The sequence below is a fragment of the Onychostoma macrolepis genome, chromosome 01 (genome assembly GCF_012432095.1).
Source record: "Onychostoma macrolepis isolate SWU-2019 chromosome 01, ASM1243209v1, whole genome shotgun sequence".
NCBI lineage: Eukaryota > Metazoa > Chordata > Actinopteri > Cypriniformes > Cyprinidae > Onychostoma > Onychostoma macrolepis.
Window position 1 is genome coordinate 17909767 of NC_081155.1, and position 17629 is coordinate 17927395.

Here is a 17629-nt window from a genome sequence, read left to right on the forward strand (position 1 = left end):
AAAAAAGATTGAATTCAAGATTTGGTGATAATAGCATAATGAGAAATAAACAAGAACCATATTAGGACAATTTTAAATGATTTTCAGCACAGTACACTAATATTTTTATATCAGTATTCCTAGTTTAGATGTATTGATTTTTATATTGTCCTATTGCCACTGATATTTTCAAAAGTCTTTAATGGGAAAAAAGTCGTTACTTGGCTTTGTGTCATTAATGTAGCCACCAATGCATTAGGCTTTTACTGTATGTGCAGCTCTTCTTGTTGTCAGTTGTGATCGGTCTTCCGAGAAACATATGCTTGGAGAATTTGAGGAAAGCATGATGATGGTGGGTCAGTGCAAAAGGGCAGCGTCTACCTGGAGACACAGTTGCTTTTTAAAAGTCTGCATTAGCATTTTCTGAGAAGAAGGCAACAATACTGTCTATATTTTTCTGAGGAATGCTGAGCAAGAAGCCACTTCTCTGATCTTCTCGTTTGCAAACAGCGGCGCCTTTGAGTTTGGAGACGGTGCGAGCGACTGCCTGCAGCGCTGCAGAAGTAACTGAGGCAATGATGCTGCGGGATATAACTTAAGCAACACAAACAAATCACAATTTATGATAGATTGCAAACAGCACTTGATGCTCAAAGTATTTTAAAACTTTTGACACTTTTATTTGATATTTTATTCTCTGTTTTTCCGATTCATTTTGTGAAAAGAAAAAGTTATTTCTCAACGCACTTTAGCATTCAGAAAGCTATTTTTTATCTGACCAGTTTTGTCACAGCATCTCCCTGAAGACTTTTAAAGGGCACTGGCAAAACTGGTCTCAATTTTCTTTCTCGAGCATGTGTGACTGTGATAAGTCAACAAAAGCTTTTTTAGACTGCATCAATTTATCCTTCTCTTCTTTAGCTTCATCTGTTCCTCCTGCTTTCTTCAGTTCCCTTCTTTCTCCAAACCGCAAACAACATCCCAATGTAAGGTATGGAGGAGTCGTTGTAGGAGTCATCTTTCTCCTCTTGCAGTCTCTCTCTCTTTCCCTCCACCTTTTCATTTTTCTGTATCATCATTTTTTGTTGTGGGTTCCTTCTCTGCACTAATAATATTTATTGTAAATAATAATAATAATAATAAAATTATTATTATTATTATTACTATTATAGAAGTTTTAATGTCTGTGACATTTCATACTGAAATTTACTGATATTTGTATAATAACTCATCAGTTCTATTAACTTATTATATTATCTCATTAAATAAAAAAAAAAACTCTGATCTTATTTTGCAGAATTACTTTTTCATGAATAGCAGCAGTTGCTCGTGTTAAATATTGTACTGACATCGCACCATGGTACAGTACTTAATTTATAACCCTACTTTACACATATTCATACTTATTTTTCCATTTTGCTGTTCCCCGCTTATTTTTTTCACACTTGACGTCCCTTTTGCGAGAGCGCTGAGTGCGGTGTATAAATTCTGTTGAATGAACAAACCCATGTTACACAGATTACCAGCGATCGGGTTAGGAAGTGAATTAAAAGGATAAAGAAAGCATATGGCATATGGCATTTCGACCATAATCACCAAAGTTTGAATCGTTTGTTTTGGTGCACTTTTTATTCACAACATAAAAAAGGTAACACTTTATTTGTTACACTTGTTACATTTTTACATGTACTTACTATTATAATAACAATTAATTATGCATAATTACATGCCAGTAACCCTAAGCCAAACCCTGATCCAAACCCTAACCATATACAGTAGTAAGTACATGTAGTTAATTAATGTTACTCAGGACTTAAATATATAATTACACTGTAACAAGGACACCTTAAAATAAAGTGTAGCCCAAAAAAAAAACTTAAGTAGGTTCAGTTTATCGATTGATTGATTGATTAATTGATTGATTGATTGATTGATTGATTGAGGCTGTTTGAACTCATTCAACCACATGAGCGTCTACACTTTGAAAGTTATTTTGTGTCATGCATTTTCAATTACCACTGGGAATGTTTGAAAGTGGAAAGCTCAATGTTTTAGGCAACGTTTTTAACCTATATTTTGCTTCTTTCACTTGTGATGGGATCAACGAAAACTAATCTTAATACCAGTAAACAAGGCCTTATTCATTCTCTCTTTTTTGTCCAGAATAAGATGCAATTATTACTACTTTTCTCTTCAAGTCAGGAAAAAAAAAAGCCCTACTCAAGAAAATGCTAACTGTAGTTTTCCTACTCTGTACCTATTTTCTTTACTTCAGCCTACTTTCTCCTCTCCATTTTCTTCCTATGCATTCAGCACCCCTGAGGGAAATTCTATAGCACAAATACTTCTTCAGTGTGTGTTGGAGCACAGTATATTACACTGAGCTGTCCTTCATCGTCTTTTAGATATGTCCTTTTCCTCTAGCTTTACTCACTCTTGTTTTTTTTTTTTTCCAAATGCTTCTCTGACCTTCTGTCTTTGAGATTTTTAACATTAATTAACATTCTTAATTAACTTTGGTTACCTAAGCCAAAATCTGTGAGGGGGTCAATGAATGTTTTAGCTCCACTATTAGCGTTTAAAGCACTCAGGTATGGAAGTGACCACCAGTCTTCATACATCAGGGTGTTTTAGGCAGGCTGAGCCCATTTACCTCCTTTTGAGGTGTCAGCAGTCGCAGCATTGGACAGATGGTCACTCCCCCTCCTGGCTGGCTTGAGTTCTATTACTGAGGGAAATCAATAGGACTGTAGAAGTCACCGTGACCTGTAATTTAAGAACATCTATAAAACTGCACGCTTTACTTTGTTCCATTATTATTAGGATTCCCCTCTGATGGGCGCGTTGTCGCTTTGACTATAAACGCAATTGATTTTTCGGCCTAGTTGTGGCCTTAAACAATATCAGCTACTCGCAAATATAATTTTTAGACATCTGCTTTTTATGCTCAGTATGCTGGGAAATTTAGCACTGTGAGTGAAACAACAATCCTATTTCATGTCTGAACATTAATCTTCGAAATAGACCGTTTTTCTCATTGGCATCTTCATGCAATATATCTGTAATCAAACCAAGGACAGATCTTATTTGCCTGTGCATTAAAGCAATTTACTGAATTGCACAGGAACATGGCATCAAGATTTTCATTTCAACATCTAACAAACTTAAATGTATTCTGTTTTGAATTAAAGTATCATTCTTTTTGCACTGTATAAAACTTTTGCATTATATTTCAAGTCTTTTGAAGTCAAGTTTGTATTAGGAACTGAGCAAAATTAAAGTCATTATTCACTGAAAATTCTGCACTAGCTTATTTTGGTGCGTCTTTAAATGAAATACGTTCACAAAACCTCACTTAATGATTTGTTTGGGAATCAGAATCAATTCTCAATCCGATTCAAAGACTCACTGATCTGGTTTTAGTGATTGTAGCTTACTGGAGAAGAAAATCATTCGTGAAAAATGAAATTGCAGCTTGTTCACTCAAAGCTATGACTTCAGAAGACTAGTAATATGGTACGGTATTCATATGGTGCTTTGGAGTCATTTTTGAAGCTTGAAAGCTCTAGGTCCCATTTATCATTATTGCATTGAAAAGAGCAACCAGTACAAAATTCCTACTTTCATTTTCCATAGACGAAAGAAAGTCAGATGGGTTTGGAACAACATGAGGATGAGCAAATTAAAGATTTGTCATTTTTGTGTGTGAACTAATCCTCAAACAGTTTTCCTCACAAATGCTGAAATTAGCTGTCAGTGCTCATTTACCTTTCCCAGAAATAGTAGGCCCGAACATTATTAGCTTCAGCTCCAGAGGCAATTGCTGCTGAGAGTAATTTGACTATTGCTGCTGTTGTCAGTTTGTTTTGCAATGAAACGCTATAAAAAGTTGGAATTTTTGTGCACGTCATTTGTCACCGGAGAGCAATAAGTGAGAAATTCCCTCATCCATTTAGCTCAGACCTGTTTGTTATCTCTATGCCTCTTCAAGAAACGAAGAAATAAGCAATATTTGGAGCGGAAGCTAATAACAGCCATCTAAAATGGAAAGAGCTTTCCCTGCTCTATAATGAAGAGTCTTTTCTTGAAGGAATAGATCACATAAAATCTGTATAGCATACAGCACATCGAAATGGGATGCCATGAAAGTGAGTAAATAATGGCTAAATGTTCATTTTTGGGTTAACCTTTTTTATGGTTATTTGCATGCATTTATTTCATAGTCCTTTTGAAAGTATGTAAGTGTAGTTTTAAGAATGTTAAATCTGAAGGGTTGGAATTACAATTCTGTCATTCAACCTTAAGCTGTATCAGACCTGTATGTTTCTTTGTTCTGTTGAACATAAAATATTTTGAAGAACGTTGGTAACGAAAAAGTTGCTGGTCCCCATTCAATTCCATAGTAGTTTTGGAAGTCAATGGGGACCTGCAACTGTTTAGTTACCAGCATTCTTCAAAATATCTTGTTTTTTGTTTAGCAAAATAAACGGAGTATACTTTGAAAGACACACACATGAACACTCTTTTGGCTGAGGCTGCTTTTAAACTGCTGGGGAACAGAGATGTGAAGCTAATGGTCAGTGTGATCAGTGAAACCGTCTCGAATCACTGAGCAAGGATTTTTTTTTTTAAGGAATTTCATTATGAGATACAGTGCTTTATAGTAATATTTTAAGGGAAGCACTAGTCTGTGCTGCTTGTCCTGACCTTGTTTTACATGACTGCATGTGTTTATCTAGGTATTAGCCTCAATTTGAGCTTTGACTTAATCTGGGTAAACAGCAAGGTACTGTGAAAGAGAGAGGACTGCAGTATTGAGTGCTTTTGTGCATGATTTTGTAAGAGAGTAAGGTAGAGAAAGATGTGTGGAGTGGGAATTGGGTGTTTGAGTGGGATAAGTGGAGTGGTGGGACTATCCATTGTGACTGAGCTTCTTATAAACAGCAGTTCTGAGTTGGCTGATCTTCACCGCCATAGTCCTGTAATGAGAGCTTTTCATATTATTCCATGATCTCAATAATTGGTTGTTATGTAAAGCAGAAGGTAATTTGATTTGCATATCCTTAAGGAAATATCAGTGCTTGCAAAGCAGCAAAATAATAGTTTACAGTCAAAGCAGACAGGTTAGATATACAAAGGCCATTATGACATCATCAGATTGCTCCCATTGTAATTAATGGAGATGTCTATACTGCAAGTGCCCAATTGCATTACGTAGACCTTCAGTTAATGGACTTCTATTTTTGATGCATTGCACAGCTACTATACTTCAGCTACTTACTGTTACATCAAAGCGAGCTTGTGATGTTTCAGGTCTCTGGCCTATTATTTTAATGTATTTCCTTTTAAAATACTGTGCGAAGCAAATTTAATGTTACATTTCTTAAAATTTATCAAAAAAACACACAAAAAAAAAACACATTGACAATTATCTACAAAATGTTGAATGGAATTTCATTATTTTAATGTTTTTGAATTCTCTTATCACCAAGACGGGAAATATTTATTGATAATTATAATTAATAATAATAACGATAATACAATTTATCACGGTTGTCTAACAGTTATTCATAAACCAGCCTGGAAATTCATGTTGGCCTTAGCTGTTTTGACAGGGAAGATGCATTTAAGTCCAATGCTTGCCTTGCAGAAGTTTTACACATTGTCCAGAACTGAAATGATCACAAAGGAATATTTTCTGGATCGGTATAACAACTGTCTTGAGGCAGAGCAAACAAGACCAGTCGTAATTTCTTTCTGCGTTTCATCTGAGATTGTAGACAATGCTCTGTTGATAATGGTGGTGGTTACTGCGGGCCTTGGGAGCATCTGTGCGTCTGCTCGGCCTGAAACAAAACAGAGCCCAAAGCTCATTCTCTGTCTGAATGAGGATTAGTGAATCAGATGGACCGTTTGCTCACAATCCTCTTTTGAAAAGAAATCTGTGTGTTAGTTTGGTCTGTGGGCTTGTTAGTCTGACTGGCCTGCTGCATGTTTATCCAACTGACTTTAGCCTTTATCACATTTAGAGGATGCAATAAGCACTATTTTCCATGTCTAAACTAACTAAAAAAAGACTTTATTTTTGAGACATACAATATTTTGCAGATCAGATGTTAATTCAGGAACAGCTCTGATTCAGTGAGTTAATTTAGTGGATGGTTTATCAGACTGATTCAAAGTGGTACAGTAAGTGCTGAGTTTGTGAATCCTCTTGAAAGATTCGTTAAAGAACCGTTTTTTAAGAGCCATTTTTTTGTTAATCAGACTACACTGCTGGCACTGTATAGGCCTGTTTGTTTTTTTCATGCAGCCTGATAAAAAAACTAAACAGAGAGACATGTTTTCTTGTCATTATTTTGTGGTACACAGCCTCTTTATCTCTTAAGTTCAGACTGTAAACTCACATTAACAGCTCAGGTAAAATATGATTTCTATTTCTCTAGCTGCAATTTGTTTAAGGATTAAATTAAGAATTCATTAATTTGGTCCCAAACTGGCCAATTAGAAAGGAAAGGGCCATCTGTAATATACAGTATTACCAATTTGGTTTTTATGTGACAGTTTTTTCTGATTAGTTTAATACCGACATGTACTTGCATTCCCATAAATAAAAATGGCCATATTAGTCCCTACTAACATTTAAAGATATTGTATCAGTGTGAGAGAGTCTGCTAGCCATGAGTTTCCACTCTTGCATGTTACTGAATATTTGAAAGACAAATGGTATTTCAAACAATGATGTCATGGTGATATAGTTCTGAAATGTTGCCGGTCCAGTTGGAATTTCACGAGGGTTTGTTAGAATGTGGGCTGATAAGGAATGTGCATTTGTTGTAGTGGCAGTCCAGTCTGTGCTGTGCCTGGTCTGGCTCTCCTGTGACATAAACAAATAAAGGTTTATTCTAAGTTTAGATGTGTGTGAGTAACAGATCAAGATTATTATCAGTTAGTCTTATCAATATAATTTATTTTCCTTGGAGCTTCTGCTTGCCTCTTAAGTATATATACACACTGTTGAGCAGAAGAAAGGCAGTGCAGATTTTTTTTGCACCTGTGTCGGTAATGACTTTATTGCATTGCATACCAGTTGTTTATCTGTGGTCAGGACTATTTTAAGAGAGCTGCTCTCAGCAAAAACAAGCCACCCATACCATTAATGAGTAATCCCTTCAGGAGAGATCAGCCACATGGAGATTTATACTTGATAGTCCTATCATTTGTAAGATGCAGAGTAACGGTCGGGAGAAAGAAATTTGGGGTTGTAAATCTCAGAAGAATTGTGAAATTGTCACCATGTAATTATAGAGTGGGTGCAAATTTAATGATGGCTAAAAGTGTGCGAGAGTTCTGGGCCAGTCAGGTTAATTTAATGAATCATTCAAAGATAATCACAAATGCCAGAGTTTACCTGTCAATTAGTCTGAAGAATTATTCAGTGAATCAGACTACTGAATTAATTCCAGTGGTTAATGAATCAACATTTGACATTTGATTTTTATTTTATTATTATTATTATTCTTTTAATAATGTAAAAATAAAATAAAATAAATAAATAATAAAAAATGAAAATATGGCTGTTAAATCATTTTATTTTATATTTAATTGTCATAATGATATATTTTTTAATAAATAATTAAATACTAAATTGCAATAATAGAAGTTTTAGAAGCATCAGTTAGAATGGGTAGAAATTATTATCCAATCAGAAATATTTTGCACTTTATGCCATAAAAGAGTTTCAGTAAGTTCCATTTGGCAGCTGTACATTTGTTTTAATTATTGTAAAGCACAATAAAGTATTTGCTGTACATTCGACTATTATTATTATTATTTATTTATTTTATTTTTTGGTGAATATTTAATGAAAAAATTATACCATAATGACTTCAATACAGTTCATTCATTCAGTAAAAATATTGGCATGAAAAATAAAATAAAGTATTTTCTGTAAATTCTAGTATTTTTTTTTTGGTAAATATATAATTTACCTCTTATCATGACACAGGCAAAGCAAATTTTTGGGCCCCCCAATATATAGGCCTAATATTACCACCCCACCAAACAAAAATATTTCGTAATCAATGGAACCCGTTACTGTCACGTTGTTGACGCCAGTGTAATTCGACTCAGGAGGTCATGGCGGGTCTGCCTCCGAGACACTACCCCCCCCTCCCAAAAGGCGCATCCCACACCGTACAACATCCAACGGGGAGGGGGGGTGGGCGCTCTGGAGGCCTCAAGGGGCAGAGTACTGGGATGGACGGCCTCCAGGGCAGATCTGGGGACTCGGGAGGCCATGGCGGGTCTGCCTCCGAGACCTCGGCCCCAGCCTCGGCAGGAGCTCTACTACCCCCCTCCAAAATGTTCTTGGGGATTTTTGAGGTAGTTTTGGGCTGGCGATCAGGGGGAGTAGGCTCTTGGGGGCGCTCTGGCAGCACGGGCTCTTGGCGGCGCTCTGGCAGCGCAGAGATAGGGAGGCACCTTCGTGGCGCAGGCACTGGGGGGCGCTCTGGAAGTGCAGACTCTTGGGGGCGCTCTGGAAGCGCGGAGATAGGGAGGCGCCTTCGTGGCGCAGGCACTGGGAGGCGCTCTGGAAGCGCGGAGCTGGACGGGACCAGCGGAGACGCAGGAGGGCTGGACGGGACCAGCGGAGACACTGGGGAGCATTTGCTAGAGGCAGGCACTGGCGGGCACTTGCGAGGGGCAATTTACAGAACTCCCCCGCAAACTCGTAGAAGGGGAGATCACGCTGGATGAGGACGGAGAAGCTGGCGGCGAACTCCATCCTTTCTGTGTTGGTTCAGTCTACTGTCACGTTGTTGACGCCAGGGAGACGTAGGAACTTCTGGACGAAAGACTTTATTTACAATAACCATATTGACATACACAATGACAACATAGACATTCAAGACCGAAACTCAGACTAGGAAACACAGGGCTTAAGAATACAAGGGAGACGAGATAATTAACAACACAGGGCTGGGGACGAATTAACTAATGATGACATAAACTAGGACAGGAACTCCAAATAAGGTCACAAGAGGAGGGGAAACACAAGACGCTGAGACACAGTCTGACAGTTACAGTGTTTTCTATTGCAATAAGTGCTTGCTTTCAGTCAATAAAAATCAAATGTCATATTTCTTAATTTGTTTGAGAACTGAGAAAGACCATTCTATTAATAGGCTCCGGCGTCGTGGCCACATTACTGCTTCGGGAGTGCATTATTTCTCTAATGGCCTGGAGTCACAATCACACATCAAGACATTGTTCAGATGATTTGTTTCAAGACATCTGTCATGTTTCCATCCTGAAATCTCGTGTGTGTTGAACTAATTTTTTACGCACATCATCCCAAACCTTCCGTTGCAAATTACAAAATGTCATTTTAGAGTTTAATAACAGAGGCTTGAGCCAATTATATGCAGGCTAATGCAGTTATTAGAGAGAGAGAGAGCGAGAGAGAGAGAGAGCGATTAAGCGCGTGTGAATTACAGCAGCGTTCAGCAGCAGCGTCTACTAATAGAGAATCTTTAAGTTTAACTGCTTCAAGAACATCGCTACTGAGAAATGTCATGTAGCTTTTCAGCTGCAAAACTATTTTATTGATAAATTCAAGGGGCAGTGCTGTCAACATGTTTCTGTCTGTGTCTCCGCGTGTGTGCGTGCCTGTGAGAGAACGGGAGAAAGAAAGCACGATTTCCGTACATAAAAAAGGTGCAAGACATGGAAATAGTTTGTCATTTTTTACCCTATTGTTTGTTATATTTATTTTCTCGATGTCTTCTGGGGTTTGGGTTCTTTTTCTTTTGTAGATAGCCCATAGTATAACAAAAATATTATATATCTTTTCATTGTGTTTGGGCCCCCCTAGGCACGTGCCTAGAATGCCTATGCATAAATCTGGCCCTGCACACACACACACACACCATGGCTTATGAATGTGATTACAATTTATTTAATTATCGTTTATTTATTCATTTAAAAATAATGCCCAGAAAATAAAGCCAAAGGCAAGTAAACTAAAGCAGAAAAATAAATCTTATTTTTGAGTGCTGCAGTGCCTTTTGTCCTTGTGGGCATCTCACCATCAGCCACTGACATGTTCCAGAGACTTCCGCTGTAATGTGACTGTCACCGTTTATCTGCTCTGTGTGCTTTCTTTATTCTGGGCCATCTCTCTCTCTCCCTCTCTCTGTCATACTTCTCCATCCCACCTCCCCTTCCTGTTATATCCACTTCTCTCTCTCTCAGTCTCTCTTTTCATTTGTTTCCCTCTGCTGCGTTTCCTCTTGTCCTCTACTTTGTCATTTTATCCTCCTCTCTCTCTTTCTCCATCTCTCTCAGTCCCCTCTTGCTCTCCTCTGCCCCTATGGCAAGGAAAAAAAGCACAGTTTGTGGAGGAAGGAATCAACAGATAAACTAATGACTGGAGAGATTAGGGTTGGTTTAAAAGGTGGAAGGAAAATGTAGTATGAAATGGCACAGGGGGTTTAAGTTGCTCCCTGTCACATATGCCCTCTTGTCCTCCTCCTCAGCATGGAACAAAGTCCTTCCCGCCAACAGCCAAATTCCAAGTGAACTGCACAAGAACATTCTTGGTTTGACACCAGTTTCACTGCTACCACCTACTGTAGTGCAGACCAGACTTCATCCGGTTTTAGTTTGCTGACAGAGAGCTATGCTTTAGCATGTTAACAGCCGAACGGTAATTATACTGTCAGCAGCAAGCTAAAACCCTCTCAGAGAAGTTTTGTCTCTAACTTCATGCCCTTTAATGCTCCGCTAACTAGTTAATTAGTCATTCAGACAGCACATCGAGTAGTTTAAAATAAAATATGTATATATACACTGCTCAAAAAATTAAAGGAACACTTTTTAATCAGAGTATAGCATCAAGTCAACTGTTTTTTTCTGACTGTTTTTCACTATTTTTGCATTTGGCTACGGTCAGTGTCACTTAGGGCTGTGACGATTACCGCATTACCGCATCACCGCGGTAATGAGATGCCGACTGCGGTGTTGAGGTCATCACCGTCATCACCGCACTTTTTTTGCAAGGTATTTGCAGGAGGAAGCTAGAGGTCTGCATCGGTAGCGGCCGGTAACTCTGGTGTAATTTGAATGGGAGTCTAACAATATCCCGTTCCCAACGTCCTTTTAGAACAGCATATCTGCGCTTTACTCACTCTTATTGCTCACACGCTGCACGCACGGACCCGTGCTTTCCGTTTCATGTATTTTATTGTGCCGTCTGTGTGCGCAGCATGTGCATAACAGCCCTCAGACAGAACAGGCAGGTTGTGATGAGTGACAGAGCAGAATAAGGATGTCAAAGCAAAGTGTGGATGCGCTGTCCTTGAAGGACGTTCAACTTGGACTGGAAAATGGTCAGTTTACTGCTAAGAAACCCACGTCAGGCAAGTCTGACTCGGACATTCTTCTCAGGGACGTTAAAAAGTGATTTCATTTCGCAATGTCTACAAGCCAACGGTTTTGTTCAAATTTTGCTTATAAATTTAAATGACAGATGTCGTTTTTTTCTCTCTGCGACAGTTTTCCTACTGTGTTGACAGCAAAATGTTAAACGAATTTAGTATTTTGACAAGACGAATAAAAATAACAAATAGGCTACAATTTTTGTACAACCTACAGGCCTATTTTATTTATTTATTTATTTCTCTGCGACGCTTTTTCCTATTATGTTGTATGTTGACAAATATATATATATATTTATTTTATTTTATTTTTTTCAAAAATCTAGTTTTTTATTATGCTATCATGTTTTTATTGTGTTAGTTAGCTGTATTTTTTAGTTGTTTTTTAAACGTAATCAAAATAACCCAGCTGCAGTTTGATTGATTCATATATATATGAAGTGTTAATTTGCAAAAACAGATAACTCAGTTTTTAACAATTTTCAGAAATCATGTATTTTCATTGTGCATTCCAATTATTAAGAAAAGTTATTACAAACACTCGATGGTGGTTTGAAGTGAGTTCTGAGAAAAAGTGTACTATTAATCTTATAAATTGTCTTATGAAGCATGATGCTAATATTAGCTCTAATGCAGCTGCAGAACCGGTCCAATTCTTCTTCATAATGCATTTTATTATAATACTTCACGTAAGGTCGCAAGAAATGTTTTGTTGTATTTATTTAGAAATACTTTTGATAATAGTTGGGTAAATGTATACTGGGATTGAAGCGATGTGGCTTGGTAAACGTTTTATCGCCAGTTTAAAGGTCGATTTATGGCTGAATAAAAACAAAATAATAATGATAAAAGAATAATAAGGATTACGTCTCATACCTGGCTGAGGTGTGAAAGGTTCTGTTTCCTTAAACTAGGTTGCCATGCATTTCTTTTTCAACACATTTACAGGTAAATCCTAGTATTTTAAATTTGCGATTAATCATGACTAATCACAGCCCATGACTGTGATTAACGCGATAAAAATTTTAATCGATTGACAGCACTAGTATATATATATATATATATATATATATATATATATATATATATATATATATATATATATATATATATATATATATATATATATATATATATATATATAAACACACACACACACTGGCATTCAAAAGTTTGGGATCAGTAGGATTTTTAATGTTTTTAAATAAGTCTCTTCTGCTCATCAAGGCTGCATGTGATCAAAAATATAAAAACAGTAATAGTGTGGAATATTTTTTTTACAATTTAAAATAATGTTTTTTTAAGTTTTTTTTTTATATACTTTAATATTTTAATTTATTTCTTTAATGCAAAGCAGAATTTTCATCAGCCATTACTCCAGTCGTCAGTATGACATGATCCTTCAGAAATCATTCTAATATACTGATTTATTATCAATGTTGGAAATAGTTGTGCTGCTTAATATATATATATATATATATATATATATATATATATATATATATATATATATATATATATATATATATATATATATATATATATATATATTATTTTTATTTTTATTTTTATTTTTATTTTTTGGAACCTGATACTTTTTCAGGATTCTTTAATCAATTAAAATCTGAAAAGAACAGCATTTATTCAAAATAGAAATATTTTCTGATTTGAGCTGATTTGAGACCAGCTGATCTGACACCTTCAGTCAATTTACTTTCAGTTGTGGGAGGGAAACTGGTCCCATATCAGTAAAAAGGGCTATATTTTCTTCTCCTTCTACTTTTTCTTCTTCCTGTTTTTTTATTAGAAATACAGAAGATTTTTAGGGCTTTAATGGTAGGCACTTGTTTATTATTTTTAGCGTGGGATAATCTAAGCTTTAATCTTCAGCGCTCCAGGGCAGGATCTTTGGCTGCAAAGAAGTTTAGGCTCAGGGTTTAAATTTAGGATGTGAGGCATGAATATGCAAAACAGAATCAGATGTCCTTTGGTATTTGCAGTGAACCGGTGTCCTCATGTATTCTCTCAAATGCACAAACACATAAAGTTGATGACATTTTTCATTAATTTTCATATCGTTTATGTCTGCACTGTCTCTCTTTCTCAGTCTCATACATAAACACACTTCTCAAAAGATAGTAGCACCGGCATATTGAGGTCAGCTTGAGGAGTTGGACTGGACAAAAGAGGTCAAAAATGGCTGTGCTGGCTTTAGTCTGCTTAAAGGTGTGTGTGTGTGTGTGTGTGTGTGTGTCTGTGTGTGATGGGGTCATGATGAGTCTGGCCTGATTGAGCTGTCTTTAATCCTCTCTACTGTTTAAGCGTCACACGGCATCACAGGTTTGCAGTCAAGACGTTTATCGCTGTTTATATGTGGGCTGCCAGTTTGATTTGTTAATCTAGTGTGATTAAATTTTTAAAAAGTAATGTGATAAAATGCAATTAATCATCCCCTCTGACCCATATGTAAATTGCATAAAAAAGGATATTTTCCTATTTAAGCCAGATTTACTAAATGGATTGCTGTGAACTGTAGGTCAGCTATGATAAATGGCTTATGTTTGATGATATGAAATACAACAACCAATTTATTGTCTTTTTTTGTAATGTCTGTCTACTTAATGTTTTACTCCCCTGTCACAATATAATGTCTTTGAATTACTGTATCTTCATTTGAAAGCTTTTCACAGCAAATTTTGATGTTGTAATAAAAGCAATTATATGGGCATGTTGTGTACGGAATTAAACCGAACAGAAATAAATCAATTGGCAACACAAACGCATGTGTTATCATGTCAACTGTAAAGCCTTGCCTTGTCTTTGTGGCAGTTTCCCGGTTAACATGACTGTTTCTGCACATGAAAGCTAATGGGTCTGAACCAATCAGCCTTCTGACCCATCCTGACTCCAGTGTGTAGAAAATGCATTCGTGAAAGTTTCTCGTTTTTGCCATTTTGCGCTCCTCATTATGACTGCTGTTATTATCATCCTGGCAACCAGGCACAAATAGCGTAATTATTCCTCTTCCCATTTCCGTGGGATAATTGAAGCATTATTCGGTGATAATGGAACTGAAATAGATATTGCACAGCTTGCTTCCGGCGCGCTTTACTGGAGTTGGCTGTGTGATATACTGGTCAGCTCACTGTGAAAATAACCCCTTTTTTTCTTTTGCTACAAATAATTGTGAAGTCTATTTCAGTGTGTTCTTGGAGTTTTTTTTATTTTTATTTTTTGTTTTAATGCCATAAAGTGAACTGCTAAACCTGATGCTACATTTTACTTTATACAAATAGCATTCATTCATTAATTCTTTCTTTCTTGCTTGCTTTCTCTCTGTCTTTCTTTCCTGATTTTGTTACAGGACCCACATTTATATTGGACATCAGATGACCATTACCACAATTGTTTACTGTTCAAAAGTCATTAGAAATTTAACTATCCAATCATCAAATTTATGAATATTACCATGAACTCTGTAAATTTTGCCAATATTTTGTGTAATTTTCATTTATTTTAATTCATTTTATTCTTATTAAAACTTATGTATTCTTATTTTAGTCAATGAATATAACATTTTAATTAGCAAAAACAACATTTTAGCTATTTTTAAAACCACAGAATCATGTATAAAATTATATTAAAATTATACCAACTTTAAGACCATTTGTTTTTAAATAAAATTTTCATAATTTATGGACTATTCATATTATTTAATGTTTTAAATACTGTTTAGGATATCATGTAACTTGCATATTTAAGGTGTTTTTTAATTTATTTTTGTCAATAGTGTGCAACTAAAATATGGGAAGTGTTTTGTTCTCCTTTTTTATTTTGATGTCCTGACTATGTATGGGCTTACCACTTAGTTTTAAGTTTTTTTTAAGGTTTCTTTCCTGCTGTGGACCAAATTACCAAATCCTTTTTTTGATTATTTTTAATTAATCTTTTTAAGGACCCAGAAACTAAGCATGGTGATCCAAAGCTTATAATGTACAACATAAATGGCTTTTTTAATCTCCAAGGAAACTTATGGCCAATTCAAGAACCCTAGTGCAGAAAATATGGTTCTTGATAAGAAGGTTTTTGTTGAACATTAAGGTGCTACCCACTTTATTTTTAAGTGTTGAAGTGTAAATGGTCACACAAATTTCTAAGGAGTAAAATTGACATACTGAGCAGGAGAGGTCTCAAAGATGTGGTTTAATAGCTGTTAAGTCTGTTGTGCAGGACTCTGGAGTGTGTGTTTGACACTGTGCTTTAGGGAGTGTTTGACATGGCGACTGAGACTTTCAGGAGCCTCTCTTGAGGATTCACTGACAGCTACATCAGAAAAGAGGAAGTGCAAGACACAGTTTGAGCACAAAAGAATGGTGATGTGTGTGTAGCTCACTGACAAGTGAGGAACTCTGACTGGAGCAAACAGCAGATGATGGTTTGATCTCATGCTGATTCTTCTCACACCAGACTGCTCCAATGTGTGTCAAGGAGATTGAAAAACACATTTTATTCAATGAAAAAAGTTCAAGCCAACTTTCTTGTTGCCAGTTTTTGGAAAATAATACATTTTAATCTGTTCAACATCATGTGATGCTACTCTGGAGCATTGTCAAATACTTTGTTAAATCTTTATGAAGAGGGGAAAAAACTCGAATACAGTGTGACATTTTATTTTAAGTACCTTATAAATTATGCAAGATTGTCTTTTTGTGTGTAATTTCATATCTCGATTTATCACAATAGCATAGAGTTCATATTGTGCCATGTGAACTGGAAAAAAAAATGAAATAGCTGAAATAGAATCAGATTTCTTTTTGAAAAAACATAAATGAATATGTACATCTTTAATCATTATTGCAAAGCTTCTATAATTTCTATTGAATGAATCATTCTTTCTAAAGATTTGTTCAAACACACCGATTCATGAATGCAACATCAGAAGTATTTCTGAACAATTCTGTTACAGAGGTGAAATGGAACACTCAAAAAAAAAAAAAGCAAAAAAAAAAAACACAAACAAAACACCTCTGTAAAAGTTGTTTCTGAGTGAAATCGCACACTCTCTCACACTCTTTTATCCACATTCGCTCACAGCTTGAAGGCTTTTTACTTGTAAGTTTCCACTCAGTCAGGTAAACTTTCCTCCCTCCTGCTATGCAGGCCTGATCGTGTACCTCAGATGTCTACCTTAATCAGGAACCACCTGCTTACATTACCGGTGTTCAAAGGGCCTAGAGCTGGGCTTCGTACGTACATATGTTTTTTGTAATGAGTATCTGGAATGCGGGATCTGACGATGCAGGAGGGAATCTAGGCCAGTGCTCCAGTGAATGACAATATGATTGAAAACGCCTACGTTAAAGGAGCCCCACTACTAATTAAAAAGTTAATAGTCACTAACCTAGGCATCATGGGAGGTGGGATTGTAGTTTGTGAGTTCTCCCATTTTTATTTTTTTTTCAGTAGCTGATTCTAAAGTGACTTTTGACCTTATTATGACATTTAAAGAAATCATCATGACTTCATGCACAAGCTCACACATCACTTTAATGTAGCAGCATCTCAAAATGCCCTTCTTGGTAAGATATAAATGTGAAAACACAGTCAAATATGTCTTACTGTAAGTGAATGTAAACAGCACTTTAAACATTGTTCAGTAAAAACACTGATTTTTTTCTTCTTTGTACTTTAGTCAAATGAAGATTAAAGAGAATGAACAGATAGCATATTCTTGATTTTATAGCATTTCACAAAACGTCCCAACTTTTCTGGAATCTAGATAGATAGATAGATAGATTCAATAAATGAATACTGTAAATCTTCAGTTATTTTACCAAAGGTATGCGATATCTAGGAACTCAGATACCAAATTAATTTAAAAGTTTGTGAAGTTTGAGAACTTTGTGACAGTTTTAGGTTCATAATTAATACTTGAGAAATGTATATCACTTTCTGGGTAATATATTATGATCCCTCTAGTCTGTGTGTTTGTTTTCCTCATTAAAAGTGAGATAATACAGTCTGACTTGCACAACAATGTCTGGATCCCACATTAAGACTCATTCTGAAGTCATTAGCTTTTAATGTAATGCGGTGTGTCAATATTTTATAGTCTCAATTTTAGCGTTTTAGTGTGATTGATGTGCAACATTTAAAGACTTTTCAATGAAGAAGCTTTTCTGGCTTTAATAATAGATGTGCGGGAGGCT

At 36.0% G+C, this 17629-nt stretch overlaps 1 protein-coding gene across 4 annotated transcripts in view; it reads left to right on the plus strand.

Annotated features, from left to right (window-relative positions):
* Positions 1-17629, plus strand: part of ctnna2 (catenin (cadherin-associated protein), alpha 2) — a 489293-nt gene that overhangs the window by 6124 nt on the left and 465540 nt on the right. The gene's annotated exons all lie outside the window — the stretch shown is intronic.